General features: G+C 38.1%; 1 protein-coding gene and 2 long non-coding RNA genes across 6 annotated transcripts in view; 1 reads left to right on the top strand and 2 right to left on the bottom strand.

The window, feature by feature from the left end:
- Positions 1 to 26078, bottom strand: LOC147840927 (uncharacterized). The gene is made up of 5 exons (XR_015508061.1): positions 25781 to 26078; positions 23249 to 25695; positions 21474 to 22277; positions 2564 to 3700; positions 1 to 2237 (listed from the first exon to the last, which is right to left on the bottom strand). It is a non-coding gene; the product is annotated as an uncharacterized LOC147840927 (long non-coding RNA).
- Positions 1 to 27389, bottom strand: part of LOC147840923 (uncharacterized) — an 834865-nt gene that overhangs the window by 213032 nt on the left and 594444 nt on the right. The window lies entirely within an intron of this gene.
- Positions 1 to 27389, top strand: part of LOC101884594 (A disintegrin and metalloproteinase with thrombospondin motifs 2) — a 487080-nt gene that overhangs the window by 284329 nt on the left and 175362 nt on the right. The window lies entirely within an intron of this gene.

The following is a 27389-nucleotide window of genomic DNA, read 5'->3' as shown; positions in this document are numbered from 1 at the left end:
ATAGCGCTGTTGTGTAAAGCTGTGTGAAACAAGTGACTATTGGTGTTTAAAAAGGTTTTTTTGTTTTGACTAAATATTTTCCATGGAAAATGTGCATTCATAGTCGATGCGTTCATCAGCTCTGAAAATATATGTTTGTGGGCTTTTGCTTTGTTGAGTAAATAGATGCAAGTCATGCTTCATTTCAGATGGAAAACAAGCAGCTCAGGCTGTGAGTTTTAGCAAGATTTACAAAAAAAAAATTGGATCCGTTTCTTGTCAGAGGAGTGGCAGCCATATGGGAAAAAAATAACTGTTGCACATGCAAATAAACAATTATGCAATTAATATTCGGTTCTTCATAACAACCTGCTACAGTAGCTGCTCATTAAAACATTCAAATTAAAAAATGAAAATAATACTTGATTTTCCCAGTGATGGGTTGCAGCCGGAAGGGCATCCACTGCGTAAAACATATGCTGGATAAGTTGCCAGTTCCTACCGCTGTGGTGACCCCTGATTAATAAAAGGACTAAGCTGAAAGGAAAATGAATGAATTAATAAATAATACTTGATTATAAAATGGAGCAGTGGATAACAGTCAGCAGTGTATACAGGTGGTATGGAAAATATTCAAACCCTCTTAAATTTTTCACTCTGTTATATTGCAACCATTTGCTAATGTTCATTATTTTTTCTCTCATTAATGTACAAACAGCAGCCTATATTGACAGAAAAAAAACACAGAATTGTTGTATTTACACTCACTGGCCACTTTATTAGGTACACCCTACTAGTACCGGGTTGGACCTCCTTTTGCATTCAAAACTGTCTTAATACTTTGTGGAACAGATTTAACAAGGTACTGGAAATATTCCTCTGAGATTTTGCTCCATATTGACATGATCGCATCACGGGGTTGCTGCTGATTTGTTGGCTGCACATCCATGATGTGAATCTCCCGTTCCACCACATCCCAAAGATGCTCTATTTGGTTGAGAACTGGTGACTGTGCAGGCCATTTGAGTACAGTGAACTATTTAAACTGTTCAAAAAAGCAGTCTGAGATGATTTGTGCTTTATGACATGGCAGAAGATGGGTACACTGTGGTCACAAAGGGATGGACATGGTCAGCAACAATACTGAGGTAGGCTGTGGTGTTGACATGATGCTCAGTTGGTACTAATGAGCCCAAAGTGTGCCAAGAAAATATCCCCCACACCATTACACCACCTCCACCAACCTGAACTGTTGATACAAGGCAGGATGGATCCATGCTTTCATGTTGTTGATGCCAAATTTTGACATGACCATCCGAATGTGGCAGCAGAAATTGAGACTCATCAGACCAGGCAACATTTTCCCAGTCTTCTATTGTCTTATTTTGGTGAGCCTGTGTGAATTGTAGCCTCAGTTTCCTGTTCTTAGCTGACAGGAGTGGCACCCATTGTGGTCTTCTGCTGCTGTAGCCCATTCGCCCTAATGTTGGACGTGTTGTGTGTTCAGAGATGCTCTTCTGCAGACCTCTGTTGTAACGAGTGCTTATTGGAGTTACTGTTGCCTTTCTATCAGCCTGAACCAGTCTAGCTATTCTTCTCTGAACCCTGGCATCAACAAGGTATTTGCGCCCACAGAACTGCCGCTCACTGGATATTTCCTCTTTTTCTGACCATGCTCTGTAAACCCTGTAGATGGTTGTGTGTGAAAATCCCAGTAGATCAGCAGTTTCTGAAATACTCAGACCAGCCCATCTGGCACCAACAACCATGCCATGTTCAAAGTGACTTAAATCCTCTGTCTTCCCCATTCTGATGCTCAGTTTGAAAAGCCGCAGATCGTCTTGACCATGTCTACATGCCTAAATGCATTGGGTTGCTGCCATGTGCTGCAGAGTTGCTGCAGTTGGACAGGTGTACCTAATAAAGTGGCCGATGATTGCATAAATGCATACATTTTTATTCATTTCTGTAAATCTAGGTAATATATTATGGTGCATTTAAACAAAGCACTTTCACTGAACAGTTATAAAGATTAAAATAACTGTTTGTTTACCTAACATCTAAGAATAGAAGGAAAATACAAAATAAAATCCAACATTGTAGTTTATTTTTTGTCTCTCTCGATTCTTGTTTATTAAAATGTTCTTTCTAATTTTTGAACTGTGATCTTAAGTTTATTTTTTTGTAAGTTTAGTTCTAGATTTGGTTTTGGTAATGACTAATCTAATGTTTACATAGATATATTATTGTAATGCATCCTATAGAACAGTGGTTCTCAAACTTTTTTCATCAAGTACCACCTTAGAAAAAATTTGTCTCTCCAAGTACCACCAAAATGAGCAGTATTGAAATACAGTAGCGTAGTAGGCTCAGTAAAGCAGCTACAACTCTGCACAGTTAAAAAATCATGGCAGATTACCTCAGAAATATAGGCTATATGTCATATATGGCATATTATATACATCATTTTTGGTTAACTTTGAAATGTGTGAAGCATGTACAAGACATATTTCATTCCTCCGTGTACCACTAGAAGGAAGCCTGCGTACCACTAGTGGTACACGTACCACAGTTTGAGAACCACTGCTATAGAATATATTCATTTAAAAGAGAGATCTGTGAGGGTTGTACTGCATATAAACACACTTGAACTTTGATGTGTTGTTTTAAACAGTCCTGAAACTTGTTAAAGGAGGCTTGTTTTATGAATCTGCTGTGGATCTTTGAATATCGTTGCACAAACTTTTCATCAGTCTGTGATTTCTATTAAATTAAGCTCTATATTCACATATGTCAGTATCTGGAGCTCAGTAATGTAATAATGGCAAACAATCGTAGTCTCATAGTCTTAATGGCCTTGGATGTGTGAACAGAGCCACTCGACGGATAATTCAACTCTGTGTTGATCAAATTTGTTTGGCTGTTGGTTTTGCAGCTTGTCCTTGGCAATGTTTTTTTTTATTTATTTATTTTTTTGCGGTTATGTGCTGTGTTTCTCTATTTGAAATTTGAAATAGATATTACTGATTTTCAGAAGTTAAAATTAGGGAAAGAATGTGTCGTCTGCAACCAGAACATTGATTTACTTGAATCTCTTATAAATCCTAAGATTAATGGAAAAGTAAACTCGAATGGTGCGTTCACAGTTTGTGTGTAATTAAACGCTTGAACATTTTGAGTTTCTTTTCTTCATTCGCATGTCAAATTCACTTCACAAAACAAGCAAAATCACTTCAGTTTTGTTGCAAAATGGCCAACATGGATTTTGTGCCTAGATGCTGCTACTAGAACAAGCTCCTGATTGGCACGAATGTCCATCAAATTGAATTTTTTTTCAACAGCGACTTGCGCAAATCACATGGAGCACAACAAATGGCTCATTTGGGTCAAATGGGTCATTAGCTCAAATCTCGCCATCAGCACACATACCGACGTAGAATGTCTATTCGCGACTTTGCATTGCCTTAACATGTAAATCACTCGCACTTAATGCTTCAACCACACCTTTCGCTAGTAAACCATGCTATTTGTGTGTAATTAGATGCTTGAACATTTTGGGCCCTATCATACACCCGGCGCAAGGTGCGACGCAATTGTTGTTTGCTAGTTTCAGCTCGACGTACGAGTCGTTTTGCACCACGCTGTATAAAAAGCAGATGCATTCGCACTCATATGTGCGCCCATAGGCGCTCTGGTCTAAAAAAAAAAGGAGGCGAATGCCCTTCCAGCCGCAACCCAACACCAGGAATACATAATGTTCAAGTCCAGTTTTTGACACTTATAAAAACTGTCATAGAAACATCGGGGTTGATTTAGATCACTCATATTGCCAAGGAGCTTTGATGTATCATCACAAACTTGTCAAATGTCCCCATAGCAATAAAACAGCATAACCTAGCAACCATTTAAAAATAGCAATATCTCTACATCAGAACATCGTAGGGACCTGGGCATTGGCTTGTTTGACTCATGCTAGCAAATGGGACTTCCTGTGTACTATGCATGGTAAAAATTATAATGGAAGCCAAGTGCTAATAACGATTAGCTACATGATATGAATGATTATCTAAATGCAATAACATATGCTAGAAATGCCTACTAAGTATTAGCATTTGATCAAACATGTACACGAGCATTGCCAATTAGCTACTGCTTATCAACCACAGAACAATGCCATAAACGTTTGACTTTCTCAAGCCAACATCAAAGTTTATCAATGAAATTTAGGTTCTAGTTAGACTTGCTATGGTAATGAAGCACATGAGGTGTACCTGAGGTAATCATTATTAGTTTATTCTGTTGTTCAGCTGCAAGAAATAGAAGCCGTTTCTAATATATCAATTTGAGGTGTTAGTTAGAGCAAAAACTAATTTTAGTATGCAGAATATTCCTTCTACCGCGTGTCTCTACTTTTATTTTGAACACGATTTAAATCAGCCTTTAGGCTTGACAATCAGGCACACTGCTTTTGGTGTCGTCAATCTGGCAACCTGCGCTTGCGTGTGTTTTGAACCAGGAGTGCAATACCTTGCTCAACCACTGGGTGTCTACAGAACCTACAGAACTTGCAAAACTTTCACAGTTGTAGAAAGAGAACAAGAGCCAATCACAAACACACACACACACACACACACACACACACACAGACACACACACAGACACACACACACAGACACACACACACACACACACACACACACACAAAACAACAACAAATCATATGATTTTGATCACGTTTTTTAGCCCAGAATGTGTGATTTCACTCTTAATGTGCGATTGATCACCTAAAGGTCAGTCAATGGTGACCTTTAGCACTAGAGGAGTTGCAGCACTGCAGCTCTTCATAACTCTTCATAACTTTCAGCCGCCGCTGCATTGTGTAGCTCTGCATTGAACGGGTCCTGGAGTGTACGGTGAATATGGGGGATTATGAAGGTCTATTCTGAGCGCTCGCGCCTGACACCAGAGCCGCCAATAATAAGGGAATAAAAGCAGCTGTAGAGAGGAAAAATGAGTTTCCATCAGAGTGTGTGGCAGAAGGATCTAGAAGGAGACGTTCTCAGTGAAGTGTAGAACGCTGTTAATGCTTTGTGCGTGACACCTGCTTGTGATTTCTCTTCTAGCGTGTTATAATGCATGTGTTTAATGGCAATATAATCCATATTGATCCACAAAGCGTGCTGTGCACAATTGAAGTCGGAATTATTAGACCTCTGTGTATTTTTCTACAATTTCTGTTTAATGGAGAGATTTTTTTCAACACATTTATAAGCATTATACAGACCCTACACTGAAAAAAATTATTCAAAGATGATTCCTTGAATTCACTCAATTTTTTTTACGTTAGGTTGTTGTAAGCAATTTATTTGGGCTGAATTTAAACAAATTATTACATTATTATTATTATTACATAACATTATTAAATTTGTTTGTTTAAATTCAGCAGAAATAAATAGTTTGCAACTGTTCTGCAGACAACATTTTTCATTCATTCATTCATTTTCTTGTCGGCTAAGTCCCTTTATTAATCCGGGGTCACCACAGCGGAATGAACCGCCAACTTAACACACACATTCACACACACACTCATACACTACGGACAATTTAGCCTACCCAATTCACCTGTACAGCATCTCTTTGGACTGTGGGGGAAACCGGAGCACCCGGAGGAAACCCACGCAAACGCAGGGAGAACATGCAAACTCCACACTGAAACGCCAACTGAGCCGAGGCTCGAACCAGCATCTTTTCCGGAAAAATTGCGGAACGTCCTTGCCTATGTGAATAGTGCTATTTTAAACTTACCGGTAAAGTTGTTTTGGAAATTTTTCGGATATTTACCGGTATCACTGTGTGGAAGGGGATATTGTAGAACAGTGGTTTGTTCTGTAGACAACTGAAACAAATATAAAGGAGCTAATAATATTAACCTTAAAATGGTTTTCAAAAGAATTAAAACTGGTTTTATTTTAGCTGAAATAAAACAAACAAGACTTTTCCTAGAATAAAAAATATTATAGGAAATACTGTGGAAATGCCCTGATTCTGTTAAACATGATTTGTGAAATATTTGAAAAAGAAAATAATTCTGACTCCAGCTGTATATGTATGTGCATGCATGCTTGCCTGCACACACATGCGCAAAGACTGCTCAGTGTTGCTTGGTGAGCAGAGATGCTCTGGGGTGAGTCTGGATGGCGTGGGAAGCGGTCGGCGCTGGGGAGGTGGTCGTGCTGCTCTCTGCTGCAAAAACAAAACAAAAGCAGAGTTTTTCATGGCCAGACGGTCATGTGATGCAAAGACAACAGAACTGTGTTTCTGCAGTGCTGCATTTCACCTTACCAGAATTCAGGTGGTGTATAGCAGCATTGATCAACAATATCACTGCTGAAACTGTCTGATTGTTGGAACTGCCGGAACTATTTGATCTATCTATCTATCTATCTATCTATCTATCTATCTATCTATCTATCTATCTATCTATCTATCTATCTATCTATCTGTCTGTCTGTCTGTCTGTCTGTCTGTCTGTCTGTCTGTCTGTCTGTCTGTCTGTCTGTCTGTCTGTCTGTCTGTCTGTCTGTCTGTCTGTCTGTCTGTCTGTCTATCTATCTATCTATCTATCTATCTATCTATCTATCTGTCTCTCTGTCTCTCTGTCTGTCTGTCTGTCTGTCTGTCGAGTATTCTTCCATTCATTCACCCATTGTTTTTTATCTTTCGGTTCATCCATCTGTTCATCTATCCATCATTTTTTATCATCCATCTATCCATCAATCATTTTTATCATCCATTATCCATCCATCCATCCATCCATCATTTTTATCATCCATCCATCATTTTTATCACCCATCCATCGTCCATCCATCCATCCATCCATCCATCCATCCATCCATCCATCCATCCATCCATCCATCCATCCATCCATCCATCCATCCATCATTTTTATCATCCCTCCATCCATCCATCATTTTATCATCCATCCATCATTTTTTATCATCCATCCATTCATCTATCCATCCATCCATCATTCATTCATCTATGCATCATTTTTCATCATCCATCCATTCATCTATCTATCCATCCATAATTTTTATCATCCAGCATTTTTATCATCTATCCATTCATCCATTTGTCCTTCAGTCATTTTTATCATCCATCTATATATATTTTAACCTTCCATTCATCCATACAATTATCCATCCATCCATTCCTCCATTTTTTTAATTACCCATCCACGCATCCATCTATATTTCCATTAATCTATTCTTTCAAAATTTATTATCCTTCAGTTTATCCATTCATCTATCTTATTTATCATACATCCATAAATTTGTTTTCATCCATCCATCCATAATTTTTTTATCCTTCTATTCATCCAACCATAATTTTTTATCATCCATCCATCCATCCATCCATCCATCCATCCATCCATCCATCATTTTCATCATCCATCCATCCATCCATCCATCCATCCATCCATCCATCCATCCATCCATCCATCCATCCATCATTTTTATCATCCATCCATCCATCCACCCATCCATCCATCCATCCATCCATCCATCCATCATTTTCATCATCCATCCATCCATCCATCCATCCATCCATCATTTTTATCATCCATCCATCCATCCATCCATCCATCATTTTTATCATCCATCTATCCATCCATCATTTTTATCATCCATCCAGCATTTTTCTTTCTGTTCTTCCATTCATCCATCCATCATTTTTCATCATCCATCCATCCATCCATCCATCCATCCATCCATCCATCATTTTTATCATCCATCCAACATTTTAATCATCTATCCATTTATCCATCCGTCCATTAATTATTTTAATCATCCCAACTTAAAATATCAAAACATTTTTACCAACATTGACCCTGATAGTAACATTTTGTCTGTTTCCAAGAAATGTGCATTTCATGTCCTCCATTCTGCTCGTTATGAAGAGAAATATTGTTTTTTGGTCAGTGGACTGAGACATGCACAGACAGATGGACCCCCGTGAGGCCTATCCCACAATGCATTACCTGCTTCCACTGCGTCTTCACCCTCAGGATGTTCTCCAACCAAATACAGTGTGTCTGGATAACTCCACTTTGTTTATAAGGTTGTATTTCTCATCTGGAAGTGAAGTCTGAACTCCGTTTGGGTCACTGTTTGATGGTTCGTTCACTAGACCAGAAGTAGACAGCTGTCAAGAGGACTTAATTTGACACAATCTCTGTTTTTGTGGCCTGTTTTGTTGATTTTGTCTGGGAAAAGTAGGTTGCAAGTGAAGCGTCCAGCAAATTAGGTGTAGTAGCACTTAATTGTCACATTATTATTCTGTCCATATTGGCAAATCCCCTCTGAGATGATGTGCACTACCCACATGAACAGGATAAATTAGTGACTCACTGAATCTCATGTGTCATATCTGGCGACTTGTGTTCATTGTTTCATATGCTGTTTCATTACGTAAAAGCAATTTCTGTTTCACAGTTTCTGCTGCAAAGAAAGGATAAAAAAAGGACTTTTGGAGTCTGTCACACAGGATTTTGATAAGAAATGCATATACTCAGTGGTGTAAAGTAGCTAATTACAAATACTCAAAATACTGTAATTGAGTAGTTTTTTCTCAGAAATCGTTAATTATTAAGTAGTTTTAAAAATGTGAACTTTTACTTTCCTTTGAGTACATTTTTAGTGCTGTATTGGTGATTTTACTCCACTACTTTCCTACAACCTGCAGTCACTACTGTATTTTAGCGCTTTGAGTTTAAGAAAAGCGCATTACAAATAATATTTATTATTATTATTATTTTTATCTTGTCTTTGAGGATTAGAAAAATCAGTCCTGCAATCCCTGTCCAATCAAATCATAGAAGGTGAATCGCATCAAATTTAACGACCTTAAGACACGTGCGCTTTATAATTGCAGCAAACTGTTTGGAAGCATTAAGAGTGTCAATGAAGATGTCCAAAATCTTTCCACACATTGACCCAGAGACTGTTTAGAGGCATTTCACCGATGAGAAGATGACGGATGTTTACTGTATGATGGCCTTAAACATCCACCAGGCATAGGACGTCAACATGACGTTAGATTGACGTTGTACCCTAACGTCATGAAGACGCTGCATTTTGTTTGGAAATGAAAGCCTGTACTGTATTTATTTACCCCCCAAAAAAATTCTAATTTGAAATGTTGTGCATCTTATACTTTTAAGCAGGAGAAAAACTTGTACTGTGTTTTATTTATCAAAGATTTTGAGTAGCTGTTTATTTGTAAACAGGGTGGGAAACCCCTGTGTTTGAATTATATTTTGCTCAAAAAATGTTTGATAAAGTTTTAATAAAGGCTTTAACTCTCAAGTAACCATTTATGGGAAAATACGTATATCCTATACTGTCATTCCTCCTAAAAGTACAAAGATAAGATTTTTGCCCATATCGCCCAGCCCTAACCCAAATTGGCAACCCAGGCTCATTCTGAAAACGTAGTGCCGTGGAAGTTTTCTGGAGACTGCAGTATGTCCCAGTACGTATGTATTTTTGCAGTTTTTGTTTTTTTTGCGGACCCACAAGAGGCCGCTGTGTGCGCTTTATCGCATCTCAAATGTCTGTCACGAGTGCCGTTTGCGTCGGCGCTGTTCTCGCGTAAATTAACCGACCAGAGGCCGTTGTCGAATGATTGTCTGTCTGACTGACTGAATGATTGTCTGGGCGACCGGCCAATCAGCTGACCCACCCTCCTCCTTTCCTAAACCCAACAAATTTAACCGATTGACTCGCCCACTAGCTTACTTTCTCAAACCCAACCAACAATTTACAAAAGCAGTCCAGAAAAAGAAAAGCTCCCGTCTGATTTTTACCACGTTTTCTAATTTTACCACAATCTCACCCTGTTATGAACTTGTTCACTTTATTTTTTTGACTCTTTTTTTTGTCTTACATGAATTTTGGAACTGCTTTTCCCCTGCCTCGAACCCCGTCATCGTCATGGTCAGCTCTTCGAGTCCGCTGACGTACACGATGAGCTAACTGGACAAACTGGTTTTGGCGGGAAAGCCCTCCACAACGAGGGTCAGCAGTCAGCCGGTAAGCACGAAAAGAGACGCTGTTAAAAAATTAAATCCAGCCATAAGTACCTCCGGTTACATAATTCGCAGTCTTCAGAAACGTCCACGGGACTACATTTTCAGAATGAGCCTGTGGTGCAAATTGGACCCACTCTATACTTCTGCCACAAAATTCCTTGACTATCATCTAGATCAGTGGTTCTCAAACTGTGGTACGCAGGCTTCCTTCTAGTGGTACGTGGAGGAATTGCTGAATAATTAAAGTAAAAATTTAATACACTTTTACCCTTTGACACGTACAATAACAACAATGTGATTAGGAAATTGATTTTAATTGGCTAAACCTTTTATTTTATTTTCAATTTTCTAATGTCTGTGATGTATTCTATCATTTGAAGCTAACTCCTCCCATATTTGTAGTGGTTGTTGGGGCGTATCCTGTATTTTTATATCCCAAAATTGACAGGTATGGTTTAATGACTTGCTTTTGTGACACACAAAGCCTATAACATGCTATAAGCCGATCTAATGTCTAATGTCTTTGGCTGCTTAATTAGGCCTACTACGCTACTGCGTCTCAATATATTATGGTGGTACCTGGAGAGACATTTTTTTCTGAGGTGGTACTTAGTGAAAAAAAGGTTTGAGAACCACTGATCTAGATGTCACAGCTTGCAGTGATTATTTCATTTTTATTCACCACCATGCAAACAGACTCAACGTAATTTCTTTCCACAACTTGAAGATGATGTCATCTTACAACTGCACCCTTTGGATTAACCAAACATTTACCAGTCCAGAGTCATAACCATTACATCAAATCCTCCGCTGAATCAATTTAACAGGCTTTTTCCCCCCTCATTGTGATGTTTTCCTTTTATTTCTTTTTTTTCTCCAAGCGAACCTGGAGGTAAAATAAGCAGCCATTTAATGGTAGTTCTGGCCAGCAGTCCTCCTACACAGTGACTGTCCAGACCCATTACATCATGTCTAAGGAGAACCGCACACGTAATGGACAGAAGTGAGGAAGAAAAACAGGAAATAATCCTCTTTCCTTTTATTGCTTTCTGAGGCGTTGTTGAGCTCAAGCATTTTACCCAATAAGTCAGCGAGAGGTTAGGTTTGTCATCACTTTTACTCGATACACCTTGATCTTTTCACAGCGCCGGAATTTGCTGTATTAAGCGCTAATGAAGTGTGCTGGAAATGCTTAGGGTGGAACGGTCACACACATATTCGCACTCACACAACCCACATTAATGTTATCTATCGCACTCAATTAATAGTTGTAGACTGTCACACATGCACAGATGGCATCCCACAAAACCAACTGGAAGTCAGTGAGAAAGCAGCTCACTCTGCAAGAAGTAGGATGGTAGTACTTGAGATCATGTGTGTGTAAAGGGCTTTTTTTGGCCGAGACTGTTCTTTAATAGAGCACTTGTTTTTAAACCTGCTTTTTTATATACACTCACTCTCCCATGCTGACAGATATTTCTCTCTGAGAACTTCTTTATTTTCCTTTCGTGTTTCACACATAAAGTCATAAATTCAGATTACATTTGTTAACAAAACATGCGTCTTCACTAAATTAATCTTTATTTCTTGAGCGCATTTACCATTTAGATTGTGTCAAAGCAGCTTAACATAGAAGTTCTAGTAAACTGAAGCTGTGTCAGTTCAGTTTTCAGAGTTGGAGTTCAGTTTAGTTCAGTTCAGTGTGGTTTACTTTTCACTGCTGAAACTCAAGCAAATCCATTGATGCGCAAATCTACAAGTCTTAAACCAAGAAAGCCAGTGGCGACATGATTATTAAACTCTGCGGACCCGGTCATCGACTTTTGCTTTCAGATTTAAAGGGCTAGCGTTGCACCAGACCCCCGTAAGTAGTGTCGTTTGAAAGTGTAGAATCTATATTTTATGCACATATGCATCACTTTGGTTTTATTTCTACTGTATAAATGTTATTTACACTTAAATATACAGTATTTTGGATACCTGAATGATGGGCTAAAAAATCTGTGGAATTCTGCGGAAAATCTGCGAAATTCTGTGCGTGCAGATTCCATGTGGGCCTACTTATTACCTGCCTATTATTAATATAGTAACTCTTTATTAGCACTTATTAAGTATGATCTTATTTTACATCCTGACTCCCTGTTACCTAAACCCAAATACTACCTTACTTAATATTATTAAGCAGCTTATTAGTAATTTATTGAGTTAAAAGTCTTAGTTAATATCTTTTTTTAAGAGTGTGAACTGTACAAGTGTGGCCGAAATGTTATTTATTCAGCTTTCAGATGATGTATAAACCTCAATTTACCCCAAAAAAATGACATTTATGTATTTGTAGTTCAGGGTCATATATGTGGCCACCTCCTGAAGTAGTTATATCCATCTTGAATGCGTTTCTTAGGACGTTTACACCTGTCATTTTCACCATCAGATGGTGATTTTAAAAAAAAATGCATGAACTGACTAAGTGTAAAGTTTAACCCCATAGACTGTAACTTTAAAAGATGGACAAATTTTGAGTAACACTTTAGTTAAGGTAACAATTCACACACTTTATTACTGGCTTATTACCTGCCTATTATTAATATAGTAACTCTTCATTAGCAGTTATAAAGTATGATCTTATGTTACATCCCTAATCCGACTTCCCGTAACCTAAATCTAGCTACTACCTTACTAACTATTAATAAGCAGCTAATTACTAATTTAATTTTTATTAAAAATATTATTATTAAAAGTTTTAGTAATATCTATATATGTATATATATATATATATATATATGTGTGTGTGTGTGTGTGTGTGTGTGTGTGTGTGTGTGTGTGTGTGTGTGTGTGTGTGTGTGTGTGTGTGTGTGTGTGTGTGTGTGTGTGTGTGTATATATATATATATATATATATATATATATATATATATATATATTGCTTGGAGTGTGGAATCAGAATGTGAAAACATATTCTATATAAATAAATAATATGGATGAATGTAAACAGAAAAGTGCAGGGTAAAGAGAACTAGAAAAATTACCAGATCTATTTTCAGTTGTCAAGACACTCACATAAAAATATACTATAGTAATTTATAGTAAATACTATAGTGTTATTTTAACCGTACTGACACTAAAACCTCCAATAGAGATAGAGAATTTGCACAAAAAGCTAAACTGTTGCTGATACAGTATTTATTTTTATGTATGGACAATATACAGTTAAAGTCAGAATTATTTGCCCCCCTTTGAATTTTTTTCTCTCTTTTAAATATTTTCCAAATGATGTTTAACAGAGCAAGGACATTTTCACAGTATGTCTGATAATATTTTATCTTCTGGAGAAAATCTTATGTGTTTTATTTTGGCTAGAATAAAAGCAGTTTTAAATGTTTAGAAAACATTTTAAGGACAAAATTATCAGCCCCTTATAGCTAATTTTCTTTTCTGATAGTCTACAGAACAAACCATTGATATACAACAACTTGCCTAATTACTCTAACCTGCCTAGTTAACCTAATTAACCTAGTTAAGCTTTTAAATGTTACTTTAAGCTGTATAGAAGTGTCTTAAAGAATATCTAGTCAAACATTATTTACTGTCATCATGGCAAAGATAAAATAAGTCAGTTATTAGAGATGAGTTATTAAAACTATTATATTTAGAAATGTGTTCTCTGTTAAACTGAAATTGGGGGGAAAAATAAACAGGGGGGATAATAATTCAGGGAGAGGGGGTAATAATTTTGACTTCAACTGTATATTGCATCACCGAATAATGATTTAGGTCATGTCTATGTGACGTGCCATAAGTCAATATATTGATTATTGTGACAGGCCTACTTAAGTGTATGGTCTTATTTTACATCCCTAATCCTATCCAGTACCTACCCAACCCAACAACTACTTTATGCAGCTAATAAGCAGCTAATTAGTAGTTTAAGCTAAAAGTCTTAATCAATGTTTTTTTTTTTTAATAGCGTCAATTGTACATTGAAATAAATTGAGACTGAATGTTGCCTTACCAAGCTTCATCACAGATGAAGATTGTTTTCAACTTCAGCTCTCCTGCACCTGTTTATGCCTGAGATAAACTTCATCCAGCTGTCAGTCTGGGTTTGTCCTCATCTTTCTCTCTGGTCGGCTTGTCTGTAGAGACATTTCAACCAAGGAGATCTGTTGGCTTTCATTGCTCATGAACAGGATCTATTAGGACACTCAGCATAAATGAGTAAAAAAATGAATATTTCTATCCACTTTTTATCCACTTTATCTGCATATATTTTAATGCATTTGAACAAAACAGATGTATTAAACATATATTTATTAAAATAATAGTTTAGTCACTAAACATCTTTAGAAATAGATAGATAATGCAATTAAATTCATGTGAAATATTGAAATAAAATCACAAACTACAAAAACTCAACAATTATTAATTTCTTTCATTTATTTTGTATATTTTTGTAATATTTTTCTCTAACATAGATGTTTGGGTGTACTAATTTTAGACCATTATCATAAGGTAATTTGTTAGATTAGCCCCAGATTTAGCTTCTGTATTGACTAATCCAATGTAAATGTATGACTGTTCATTCATTCAGAGCAACGCAGTGGCGCCGTAGGTAGTGCTGTCGCTGCACAGCAAGAAGGTCGCTGGTTTGAGCCTCGGCTGGGTCAGTTGGCATTTCTGTGTGGAGTTTGCATGTTCTTCCTGCATTCGCGTTTGTTTCCTCTGGGTGATCCGGTTTCCCCCACAGTCCAAAGACATGCGGTACAGGTGAATTGGGTAGGCTAAATTGTCCATAGTGTATGTGTGGGGATGGGTGTGTGTGTGTGTGAATGTTTACCAGGGATGGGTTGCAGCTGGAAGGGCATCCACTAAAATGTATCCAAAATACATTTCTCCTTCAGCATAGTCTCTTATATATTAGGGCTCTCCACAGCGGAATGAACCGCCAACTATTCCAGCATATGTTTTTATGCAGCGCATACCCTTTCAGCTGCAACTCAGTTTTGGAAAAAACCCTTACACACTCACATTCACACACACACTCATAGACTATGGACAATTTTGTTTACCCAATTCACCTATAGCGCATGTGTTTGGACTGTGGGAGAAACCTGAGCACCCAGAGGAAACCCACACCAACAGGGGGAGAAAATGCAAACTCCACACTGTGACGCTTTGCACTGGATAGCCAGTGAAAAAAAGAGCTTCGAGACGATAATATCATTTCAGACTTAAACCTTTATAGTCAGCCTCCTTTAACGTCACAAGAATTACAATTCAAAACACAAAATAAAAGTAAACAATATGTTTAAGTAGAGCATTGTAAGGGAAAGAGCAGCGCACACACTCCTTTCTCACTCTCCTCACACACGCAGACTGACTCCCGCAGCGCACACGCTGGAGGGTTGGAGTGCAGCTCCTAAAGGGCAACACACATACATAATGTGGAACATACAAATAGTAGTGGACGTTACAATACAGAAATGCCAACTGACACAGCCAGGACTCAAACCAGAGACCTTCCTGCTGTGAGGCAACAGTGCAAAACATCATGGTAATTATTACTTTGGGCCCATTACTACCAATCGAGCATCTTGTCAACCCCACAACCTACCTGAGTATTGTTGCTGACCATGTGCATCCCTTTATGAACACAATGTACCCATCTTCAGATGTCTACTTCCAGCAGGATAACACACATGGTAATGAGTTCACTGTACTCAAATGGCATCCACAATTACCAGATCATCAATCCAATAGAGCACTTTGGGATGAGGTGGAATGGGAGATTGGCATCATTGATGTGCAGCCGACAAATCTGCAGCAACGGTGTGATGCTATCATGTCAATATGGAGCAAAATCTCTGAGGAATATTTTCAGTACCTTGTTGAATCTATGCCACGAAGGATTAGGGCAGTTCTGAAAAGATGGTCCAACCCGGTGCTAGTATTATGTACCTAATAAAGTGGCCAGTGAGTGTATATTATAGTATTTACAACACTTTGTTAATGAATGCTATAGCACACTGTAATATTGACAATAGGGAACTGATAAACTGTACTAATTAGTGTAGTATATTTTAGATTTACTACAGTAACCGGTGTATTGGAGCATAATATACCTTACAGTTGTAGAAAACTACATACAGTATGTGTCATCTGTTTGTATTACAATAGTTGTTGTGTTATCATAGCAACTATATAATGACCACAGAGTGATTAATTCAAGTACTTCACTGTAGTATGGTTCAATAAACACTGTAATGTTTACTATAAATAATTGTAGTATTTTCCTATGTGTGTGTACATGAGTAAGTGCTTTTGTTTTTCATTAAAGCAACAGGAAAAAGCGACAGAAACGAATGATCCATGCACTTGGTTTTCTGCCTTTCTCCACAGGTGGTCGTCTGGTATTCATAGCTGCACCTACAGTGTGCAATTATTTCAGTCTTGCCATTTCCATCTGCATGTTCTATAAGGAGTTCAGTGGATTTGTTTGAACTGGACAGATTACAGGGCTGCGCCAAAGCCGGTTTTAGTGGTCTTTTTATGGGATCTTGACTCCAGAACATCTGTTTTGAAAGGACTAATATTACAAAATAATAACACAGGCAGTATTCCCAGAGATAGACCCAATGGACTTGAGGAAGCAGCTGCTTGTAGGAACACTTCCTTTACTGAAACTCTGTAATTTCCTCATGCACTCTCTCTCAGGGTCTACATTTATGTCTTCCTTTCTTACTTTCATGTTTCGGTTCATTTGTAACACCTGGAAAGGGGACATATTGATTATCTGAACAAAGGCTTTTATTTGTTTTGCAGCATGTGCCCTGAGCTGTTGAAGAGTTTATTTATGCTACCAAGACACAGTGGACAAATGTCACCATAGGCTCATTCTGAAAACGTAGCCCTATATACATTTGTGGAGATCGCAAGTTATGTAGCCAGAAGTATGTATGGCTGCATTTCATCTTTAAAACAAACACTACGGGACGGTATGGTGATGTTCCTGTTTTGCGCTAGCAGCCCACCGCTTAACTCCCTATCGTCATTTTTCCCGCTGTTACCAGTGTGTCCAGTGGTCAGTCAGGCAGTCGACAGCGGCCCCTGGCGCGAATAGCGCTCGCAAGAGAAATTTGTGCTCTCAAAAAGCGTACACAGCACCCTCTGGTGGATTTATGCAAGAAGAGTAGACACGAAAGGCACTTGGGAGAAAAATTTGCGAGCTCAAAAAGCGTACACAGCGCGCTCTGGTGGATTAATGCAAAAGAGTAGGGGCGAATGGCACTTGCAAGAGAAATTTGAGATCTCAAGAAGCGTACACAGCGCTCTCTGGTGGATTTATGCAAGAAGAGTAGGCGCGAAAGGCACTCGCGAGAGAAATTTGCAAGCTCAAAAAGCGTACACAGCACGCTCTGGTGGATTAATGCAAAAAAATATTCACGAATGGCAATTTCGAGAGAAAGTTGAGATCTCAAGAAGCGTACACAGCGCCCTGTGGTGGATTTATGTGGGTAGAGTAGGTGCGAATGGCACTTGCGAGAGAAATTTGAGGTCTCAAAAAGCTTACACAGCGCCCTCTGGTGGAATTATGCGAGAAGAGTAGGCGCGATTGGCACATGCGACAGAAATTTGAGGTCTCAAAGTGTACACAGTGCCCTCTGGTGGATTTATGTGAGAAGATTAGACATGAATGGCACATGTGAGAGAAATCTGAGGACTCAAAAAAGTGTGGTGGATTCGCAAAAAAAAACAAAAAACTGGAAATAACGTACCTCCTGGGACGTATTTGGCGCTCTCCAGAAAGGCCTCCAGAGGCTGTTTGCGCTTTTTTCATATGTCAGATGTCTCTCGCGAGTGCCGTTCGCAACCTTAATGTTCTCTCATAAACCCACCAGAGGCAGTTGTCGAATGACCGTCTGTCTGACTGACTGAATGATTGACTGCGTGACCGGCCAATCGACTGACCCACCCTCCACCTTCCTTAAACCCAACCAATTTTACTGATTGACTCGCCCACCCACTTACTTACCTAAACCCAACGAACAATTTACAAAAGCCGTCCAGAAAAAGAAAAGCTCTCGTCTAATTTTACCACGTTTTCTGATTTTACAACATTCTCACCCGGTTAGGAACTTGTTTACTTTATTTTTTTGATTCTGTTTTTGTCTTACCTGAATTCTGGAACTGCTCTTCCCCGGACTCGAACCCGGTCGCTGTCATCGTCGTGGTCAGCTCCTCTCTGCGTCTCAGCGGTCAGCCGCTAAGTGTAAAAAGGAAGGGCATCACAATGCCCCGTAGCGTTCGCTTAAAAAATGAAATGCAGCCATACGTACCTCCGGCTACATAATTTGCAGTCTCCAGAAACGTCCATGGCACTACGTTTTCAGATTGAGCTTGTGTTGGAAAACTGGAAAATTCTGTAAAAAAAAATAGACAATCACCTGTTAAACAAAGCTTATTTTTTACAGTGTACCCAATACATAAACCCAACTACTACCGTACTAACTATTAATATACAGCTAATTAGTAGTGTATTAATCAATTGTGCAATAAAATAAAGTGTGACCTTAAAAATATATCAAGCTTAATATAGTTTGATCAATTTAAGCCACAACCAAGCATATTCTTGGCCTGTGTGTCACAGTATAAAGCAGAACAAGCTCCTGTGTGCTGAAAATAAGTGTTGCTCTGGAGCCGTGCGCTGTCAGACGCTTGAGGTAATTCTTGCGGCTGTTTGATGTGAGAGTGATTGGCCTCGGAGTGCCGCTCTCTGTAGCTCTGTTATTGAGCCATCACTCTCAGTGCCACACCACTGTCATTACTGGGAGAGGGGCAGTATGGGAAATAGCAGGGTGTGCAATGCATCCGCTCCAGCATCTGGGAGACACATTACCAAGCCGGGGAATCCAGCTAGCGTAGATATCAATGCACACATACAGGGCTAGGGAAATGAATACAGTTGTAGCGCTCCTGAATTATTAGTTGCCTTGTATGTATATATTTTTTTCCAATCTCTGTTTAACAGAGAGAAGATTTTTTGGTAACACTTTATAACTACACTCTATAAATCATTTATTAAGCATTAGCAAATAGTGAATTCATTCCTCCTTAAGCATTAACTCTACATTAAAAACATTAGTAAGCAGTTTATAAATGCAGCTTCAAATGCTCTATTCTTGACTTATAACCACATTTCAAATGTGCTTAATATTTGTATTTTCATACTTAGTAAATGATTAATTTTTCATTACTAAATTAAGTATTGCATTATTAACAAACCAGTTGTATTTAAGAGTAGTTGAGGGTTTTTAGGATCATTCAGAATGAGTTAGTAAATGATAAATAAACTATTGAAATTAGCGTTTATATATCTTATTATTCAGGCATATACTAATAGTTAACTAATATGTTAATAAATGCTTTATGAACTCAACTTCATGCAGTTTTGTGACCTAATCTAAAGTGAGGACTATTCATGCTTTATAAATCCCTTATAAATGACAAATAAAGGCTCAGTTAAATTCTACACAGGAAAAATGACATTATTCATTCCTATTCAATTAAAGATACACAAATGAAACTGTACTTCAAATAAAAAAATAAATCTTTGCAAGCTGTAATTTTACATTTTAGAAAAGATTGCACAGATTATAGTTCATTTAATTCTGAGCCTTTATTTGTCATTTATAAGGCATTTATAAAGCATGAATAGTCCTCACTTTAGATTAGGTCTCAAAACTGCATGAAGTTGAGTTAATAAAGCATTTATTAACATATTTGTTAACTATTAGTATATGCCTGAATAATAAGATATATAAACGTTAATTTTAATAGTTTATTTATCATTTACTAACTCATTCTGAATGATCCTAAAAACCCTCAACTACTATGACAGAACATATTACGCCCCAAATCTAGGGGAAAACAACATGGGCATAAAAAACGGAAAAACAAATGTGCAACCCAGGCTCATTCTGAAAACGTAGTCCGGTGGACGTTTCTGGAGACCGTGAAGTGCGTCTCGGGAGGTACTTATTTTTGCAGTTTTTGTTTCCGCGAATCCGCAAGAGGCCGATGTGTGCGCTTTTTCGTATCTCGAATGTCTCTCGCGAGTGCCGTTCGTGCCCGCGTTGTTCTCGCGTGAACCCACCAGAGGCCGCTGTCTAACTGACTGAATGAATAGCCCCTTTCACACAGTGATACCGGTAAATTTCTGGAAAATTTCCGGAACGACTTTACCGGTATATTGAAAAAAGCGCTGTTCACACAGGCGAGGACGTTACGGAAATTTTCCGGAAAAGAGCATTCACACATCCATTCCAAAATACCGGTAAATTCTGACATCATTCACCACAAATGAGCTTTAAACGGCTGCGCTTGTATTTGTAAACATTTGACTTAATTACAAACTCTGTGGATGATCAATATTGTGAACAACTTTCGCAGGATCACTTTCGCATGTCGAGATTCTCATAATATGTGCGTGTGCAGGCGCTCATAGGCGCACACAAAGCTTGAAGGTAAACAAACAACGGCTTATCATAAGCATCTCATCGATGATTATTTACACAGTTGGCATTAAGAAGAACATATAAACGTGATCTGACTAACTTCTAGCAGCTAAATGTGTCTGGAAAAATATTCAAAGGCTTTTATCCTCACAAACCGCGCGGACGTAAATGCGTCTGACTGTTGTGATTGGCTAAAGCAGACGTCTCACGTCAGCACGTTCTAGACGTGCACGCGCTTATTACGGGAATCTTCCTTCTGCGTTCACACAGCGCAGCATTCCGGCAAATTGCCGGTAATGTTACAACTTCTCTTTCCGGAAAATAGCCAGAACGAATTTACCGGTATTTTCAAAAAGGACCTGTTCACACATACAAGCTTTCCGGAAAATTGCCGGCAATTTTCCGGAAAGGTCTGTATGTGTGAAAGGGGCTAATGACTGCGCGACCGGCCAATCGGCTGACCCACCCTCCTCCTTTCCTAAACCCAGCCAGTTTTACCGATTGATCAGCCCACCCACTTACTTCACTAAAAACAAGACAATTTCTTCCATCATGGCTAGTGTGGCACAGATGCTAAAACCCGCCTTTATGCATGCGCGACATCGTAAATTGTATGGCAAGTGTAAACGCATGAATTGGATATGGGTCACAATTAAAACAACGTGTAAACAGACAGGCAAATAAATCAGATATAGGCAACGAATCGGAATCGGGCATCAAGACCTGACAGTGTAAACGGGGCCTTAAATCACCTTTCTTCCCAGCAGATCATCTTAATAATCATTCATTCATTCATTCATTTTCTTGTCGGCTTAGTCCCTTTATTAATCCGGGGCCGCCAGAGTGGAATGAACCGCCGACTTATCCAGCAAGTTTTTACGCAGCGGATGCCCTTCCAGCTGCAACCCATCTCTGGGAAACATCTTAAAAATCAACAGCCAAAGAAAAAAAAAGAAAGAAAAAAACAGCATGATTTTGCATGTGCATTGCATGTTATGTACATTGAAGGATTTATATTTTTGCATAATGAAAGGAAAGTGTGAAGAATAACCTAGGGTGGGTAAAATAACAACAGGAAACTTATATTTGAGTCAAGCGTTCATCTAAACGCTGGCAGGATCACACTTGACTTCATCTGGTCCTATTTGATCTCAGTTGCAACAATGATTTTGTGATTATACTGCTTTCCCTAATGAGCACAAATGTTTGTGTCAAAACTCTAATTAGAGCATCATCAGCGCTCTCAGTCTGCACAAATCAATCAGTTTTGTTCTTTAAAGAGCCTCTTTTCTTTATACAAACACTTAAAAGGGCGCAAAACATTTCAAAAGGACCAAACTATCAAAAGGACGACATTGCTGCTGGAGAAAACACAGTTTACAGCATATTAAAGGAGGAGGAAAAGGGAATGCCGCCATTGCTTATCTACACCTTCTTCCAAAGCTTTTTAGCTTCCAACTGTCTTCAAAATATCACCTTTTGTTCTCAGAAAAAGTGTAAGTCTGTACTTTTAAATGCCACGCTTCTAAAGCTCATTGGTCACTGGAATACCGGAATCGGGTTGGTTGATATCCGTGTCATGTGATTAGTTGGTTAGCTAGTTGGTTGACTGACTGACTGAATGATTTAATGATTTTTTGTTTTATTTGTGCGCTTGGTTGACTGACTAATTGAATTGATCGGTTTGTTGGTTAACTGACAGTGGCGTAGCGCAAAATGCGGAGGCCCCCCTGCAGGGATCACCGATGGGGCCCCCAGTTTTCAAGGGGGTCGGGGGGGGTTTGGGGGTGGCAGAGCCAGAGATATACACATATACACATATATCTGTGATCGGGAGTTTTCCTGGATGTTAGTATTTTTATTTTTATTTCAATTATGAAAATTATAATTTTACATCACTTTTCTACATTGATGGATCAGTGACCGCACGGGCATTCCTGACAAAGAACTTGTGTTTGTGTGTACAGAAATGTACTATTCACCCTCCCTGTTAAATTTAATCTAATCCGTGTCCTGAAACACAGCTCCTCTCCTGCTTTCACTTCTCATACTGACGGAGGGAGCTATTTGTTTGTGAATGAATCTCCATTATGAACGACTTGTTCACTAGCTGACAATAATACAAGTTTCTGGCAGCGCAGCATCTCGTTGTCATATTTCTTTTTCATTGTTTGCTGATTTTATTCAACAAAGCTAGCATAAGCCGAGTATTTAGTGCAAATTGGAGCTGCTTTGCCGTATGGTGAATGCAGTAAGTGGCTGTATTATCATCAATAACGCTACCTGTTTAGCACAAATTTCAGAACATACAAAAACGTAAAAAACTTAATCCTACCTAGGAAATGTTCTGCCTTTGTGCTTTGTTTTCTTTGTTTGCTCGTTACTACACCCGTAGACAGCGCTACAGTCCCGCATCTTCACGTTCATTTTTTAACGAGAACCAGCGGCGAGAAACAGCGGCGCGTCTTCATTGGCTATGACGCGGTTCGGCGGCAAGCAATCAGAATGAAGTAGTCCACCGCTTGAGAGGTGTTCAGAGAACACAGACCTGTGAACTTTGGTTCCGTCCACAGTTGTTCCCAAGAGTTTGATTATTGCGGTTCATGGATTTTCAATTTTTGAAAATCGCGACAACCTGCGGGCCCGTCCGCTACGCCACTGTTAACTGACTTATTAATTTATTGATTGATTTGATTGGTTGATTGACTGACTGATTAATTTAATTGATTTGACTGATTTTGTTGATTGGTTGACTGACTGACTGACTGATTGATTGATTTAATTGATTTGACTGATTTGGTTGGTTTGTTGACTGACTGACTGACTGACTTATTTATGTGATGGTTTATTGATTTAATTGATTTAATTGATTTGATTGGTTGGTTGGTTGACTGATTGATTGATTTATTGATTGATTTAGTTGGCTGGTTGGTTGACTGACTGGTTCGTTTATTTAAATGATTTGACCGATTGGTTAGTTGGTTTGTTGGTTAACAGACTGACTGATTCATTGATTGATTTGTTTGGTTAATTAGTTGGTTGATTAATTGAGTTTGTTTGTTTGTTTGTTTGTTTGTTTGTTTGTTTGTTTGTTTGGTTGGTTAATTGTTTGGTTGCTTTGTTTAATGACTAATTGATCTATTGATTGATTTAATTGGTTAATTGGTTGGTTGGTTGTTTGGTTGACTGACCGAGTTATTGATTTATTGAATTATTTAATTGGTTGGTTGACAGACTGGCTGCTTGATTGATTGATTGATTGATTTGATTTGATTTGATTGATTGATTGGTTGGTTGGTTGGTTGGTTGGTTGGTTGGTTGGTTTGGTTTGGTTGGTTGACTGACTGATTTATTGATCGATTTAATTGATTGATTTGGTTGGTTGGTTGACTGACTGACTGGCTGACTTATTTATTTATGTCATTGATTATTGATTTAATTGATTTGTTTTCGTTGACCGGCTGTTTGATTGATTTAGTTGGCTGATTGGTTAACTGACTGACTTTTTTAATTGAATGATTTGACCGGTTGGTTAGTTGGTTGGTTGACAGACTAACTGATTTATTGCTTGAGTTAATTGGTTAATTAGTTGGTTGATTGGTTAGTTTGTTTGGTTGGTTGACTGATTTATTACACGCGTATGTTCCGGAACCACAAAAAGGAAAAAGAACTTACTTGCTGTATTTTTTATTATTTAATGTCTTGCGGGCAAAAAGTGTGTTGTAACACAATGGTTACTGAACATGTACTGAGTAAAATATCACTAAAAATGTGTTAGTAATGCCTTACATTACTGCGTTACAGTAAAATGAATACATTACTGTAATACATTACTTTTGTAACGCATTACTCTAAACACTGTTTACTACTCTCTCAGAAATAAAGGTATGTCAGTTGTCATTGGGGTGGTACCTTTTCAGAAGTTACACATTTGTACTTGAAGGGTTCATATTGATACCTCAAAAGTAAATATTAGTACCTAGAAATTTTAAGACGAACACTTTTGTACTTTTTAGATACTAATATGTACCCTTGAAGTATTAATATGGACCTTTTAGATACAAATTTGTACCATATGTAAAGGTACCACCCCAGTGGTCAAGTGGTACACCCCACTTTTATTTCCTAGATTGTATGTTACCTTTGGTCGAAATCTGCGTATTTGTAGTAAAAAGCAAGAGATTGGCATTGATTGATTGATTGATTGATTGATTGATTGATTGATTGATTGATGTGAATATCTGATCATTCCTGCATTGTCCAGGGTTATTACCTACATGGCTTTGCCAGTTTCAAAAATCATATTATTATTATTATTGTTTTAATTTTCTTTTTTGTCTAATTATGTTCTATTGTCTATTTTTATATCTGTTTAATGTCTCATATACATAATATGTTCATTTCAGTCCAACATTTAATATCCTTTCATTAATTTATCTGGTAATTTGCATGAGTGCACAGCCAATGGGTTATTACTGCTAAATAAGCATTCATGTCTTTGTCATTATTTCTGTTTATTTTCTTAGAAATTTCCAGAGAGATAACATGAATTCTCTAATATAATAATATGAGTACTTACTTCTCATATTGCTATTCCGATCATAAATTACACTCCATTACATTGTACATGAATGAAAAATGTGTGCGTGTTAGTACAAGTTACAGGGCATTTGCAGTAGATTGATGGGTGCATATGAATGTGCTAAATTTGTCCAAATTGAAGACTGACAGATGCACCATGAATCAAAGCCACTAAAAAAATTATTGGGCGTTTCAGCTGCCAGCTCCACATTCAAAACCACTTAAATGCTTTTCATGAGCTACTATCAACATCAAACCCGTTTTACATGCCAAATAAACACATCACTCATGCTCAAAACTAACATGCTTCATCATCGCACCATATGTAAACCTTCTGGAACTGAGGAGAACGCCACCCTAGTTCATACAGTAGCGTCATCTAATAATCTTGATCTCTAATATAATTATATAGTGCCAGATTAAACAGTACAACCACTTCAAAAAGCATTAGCTATGAGAAATAGTTACTGATTTCTTTTATATTTGCCATGATGACAGTGCGTAATATTTTGCTTGATATATTAAGATACTGCTAGTCACCTTAAGGCAGGGGTGGCCTATCCTGTTCCTGGAGATCTACCTTCCTGCAGATTTCAGTTGCAACCCTTATCAAACACACCTGTCTGTATTATCAAGTGAATTTCAGGTCCTACTTAATTGGTACAGGTGGGTTTGATCAGGGTAGGAGCTAAACTGTACAGGAAGGTAGATCTCCAGGAACAGAATTGAGCACCCCCGCCTTAAGGCATACCTGTCAACATTGGGATGTAAAAAATAAGGGAAATGCCCACCATATCATCCCTGACTAAATATGTTCACTTGGAGCTATTCTATTGTAAATAAAAAGTTTAACGGTCAGTAATAGGTTTTATTAATATTTACGACAGATAAAAATAAATAGTATACATTAGCAGCAAATAAATTACCAAACAGTTTAGCTTATTTAAATGAATAGCTATTATAAAGAAATAAAATCAAGTTTCATTCATTCATTCACTTTCTTGTCGGCTTAGTCCCTTTATTAATCTGGGGTTGCCACAGCGGAATGAACCGCCAACTTATCCTGTACATTTTTACGCAGCGGATGCCCTTCCAGCCGCAACCCATCTCTGGGAAACATCCACACACACATTCTCACACACACTCATACACTACGGACAATTTAGACTACCCAATTCACCTGTACCGCATGTCTTTGGACTGTGGGGGAAACCGAAGCACTCAGAGGAAACCCACGCGAACGCAGGGAGAACATGCAAACTCCAATATCAAGTTCCATTAACCTTTTTGTCATTGTATAACTTACACTTTCTAATTAAAGAGCAGCGAATGAATCTCTCATTTCGATTTTTCGTTTGATTACATTACATAATAGTGGTGTCACTTTAAAAATGCACACATCTAACATTATATTAAAAGCATTCGATAGCTTTTCTAACTTTTTATGCTCAGTCAGGACACAATTAGTTGTGTTTGAAAAAACAACTAAGATCTACATGTTTCGATGTTGTTGTTATTATTAATTATGTGTGTCTGTCTGTTCAAACATAAATGCAAAACCCAGACTTTTGCTCCACTTCAAATCACGTTTAGAATTTATTTGGGAAATAGTGTCTATTTATCACCATGGAGCGTGTCAGCTGACAGTCACGCGCTGCTATGTTTTGTGGATTGCACCGGATTGCACGTTATGCTCAAAACGCATCCATAACTCATGAGAAGAATAAGCACAACACTGTTAGACCATGCACCGGAGTGCAAAGCATATTTTATTCATCCTTAATATAGCAAAAGTGGATTCATACACACCCTTAATGCTTTTGTGCCATGTGCTTTAGACAGTTTAGACAGTTACAGTTTAGATAGTTAAATGGAGCCCTTAAAGTGCAATGCAAAGGCTTAACTAGGTTAAATAGGCAAGTTAGGGTGATCAGTAGGGGTGTCACGATTTCGTTTTTTAATCGAAATCGATCGAAATTTATGCTCAATTTCGATCATCGAATCAAAAAATAGAATCGTTGATGCTGCCACGCCCCCATGTCACGTCAGCTTGGCTTGCCAAGCGGGAAAAAACTGGCTTGTTGAAGTGCTTGTTAAACTGCACTTTTAACAAAGTTAGTGTCCATCTGGACAATGCAGGAATGATCAGATATTCACATCAATCAATCAATCAATCAATCAATCAATCAATCAATCAATCAATCAATCAATCAATCAATCAATCAA

This window comes from Danio rerio, chromosome 14 (genome assembly GCF_052040795.2).
Source record: "Danio rerio strain M-AB ecotype USA chromosome 14, GRCz13ab, whole genome shotgun sequence".
NCBI classification, from domain to species: domain Eukaryota; kingdom Metazoa; phylum Chordata; class Actinopteri; order Cypriniformes; family Danionidae; genus Danio; species Danio rerio.
The sequence above is the reverse complement of the archived record's forward strand: the minus strand, read 5'-3'. Positions and strand labels throughout refer to the sequence as shown.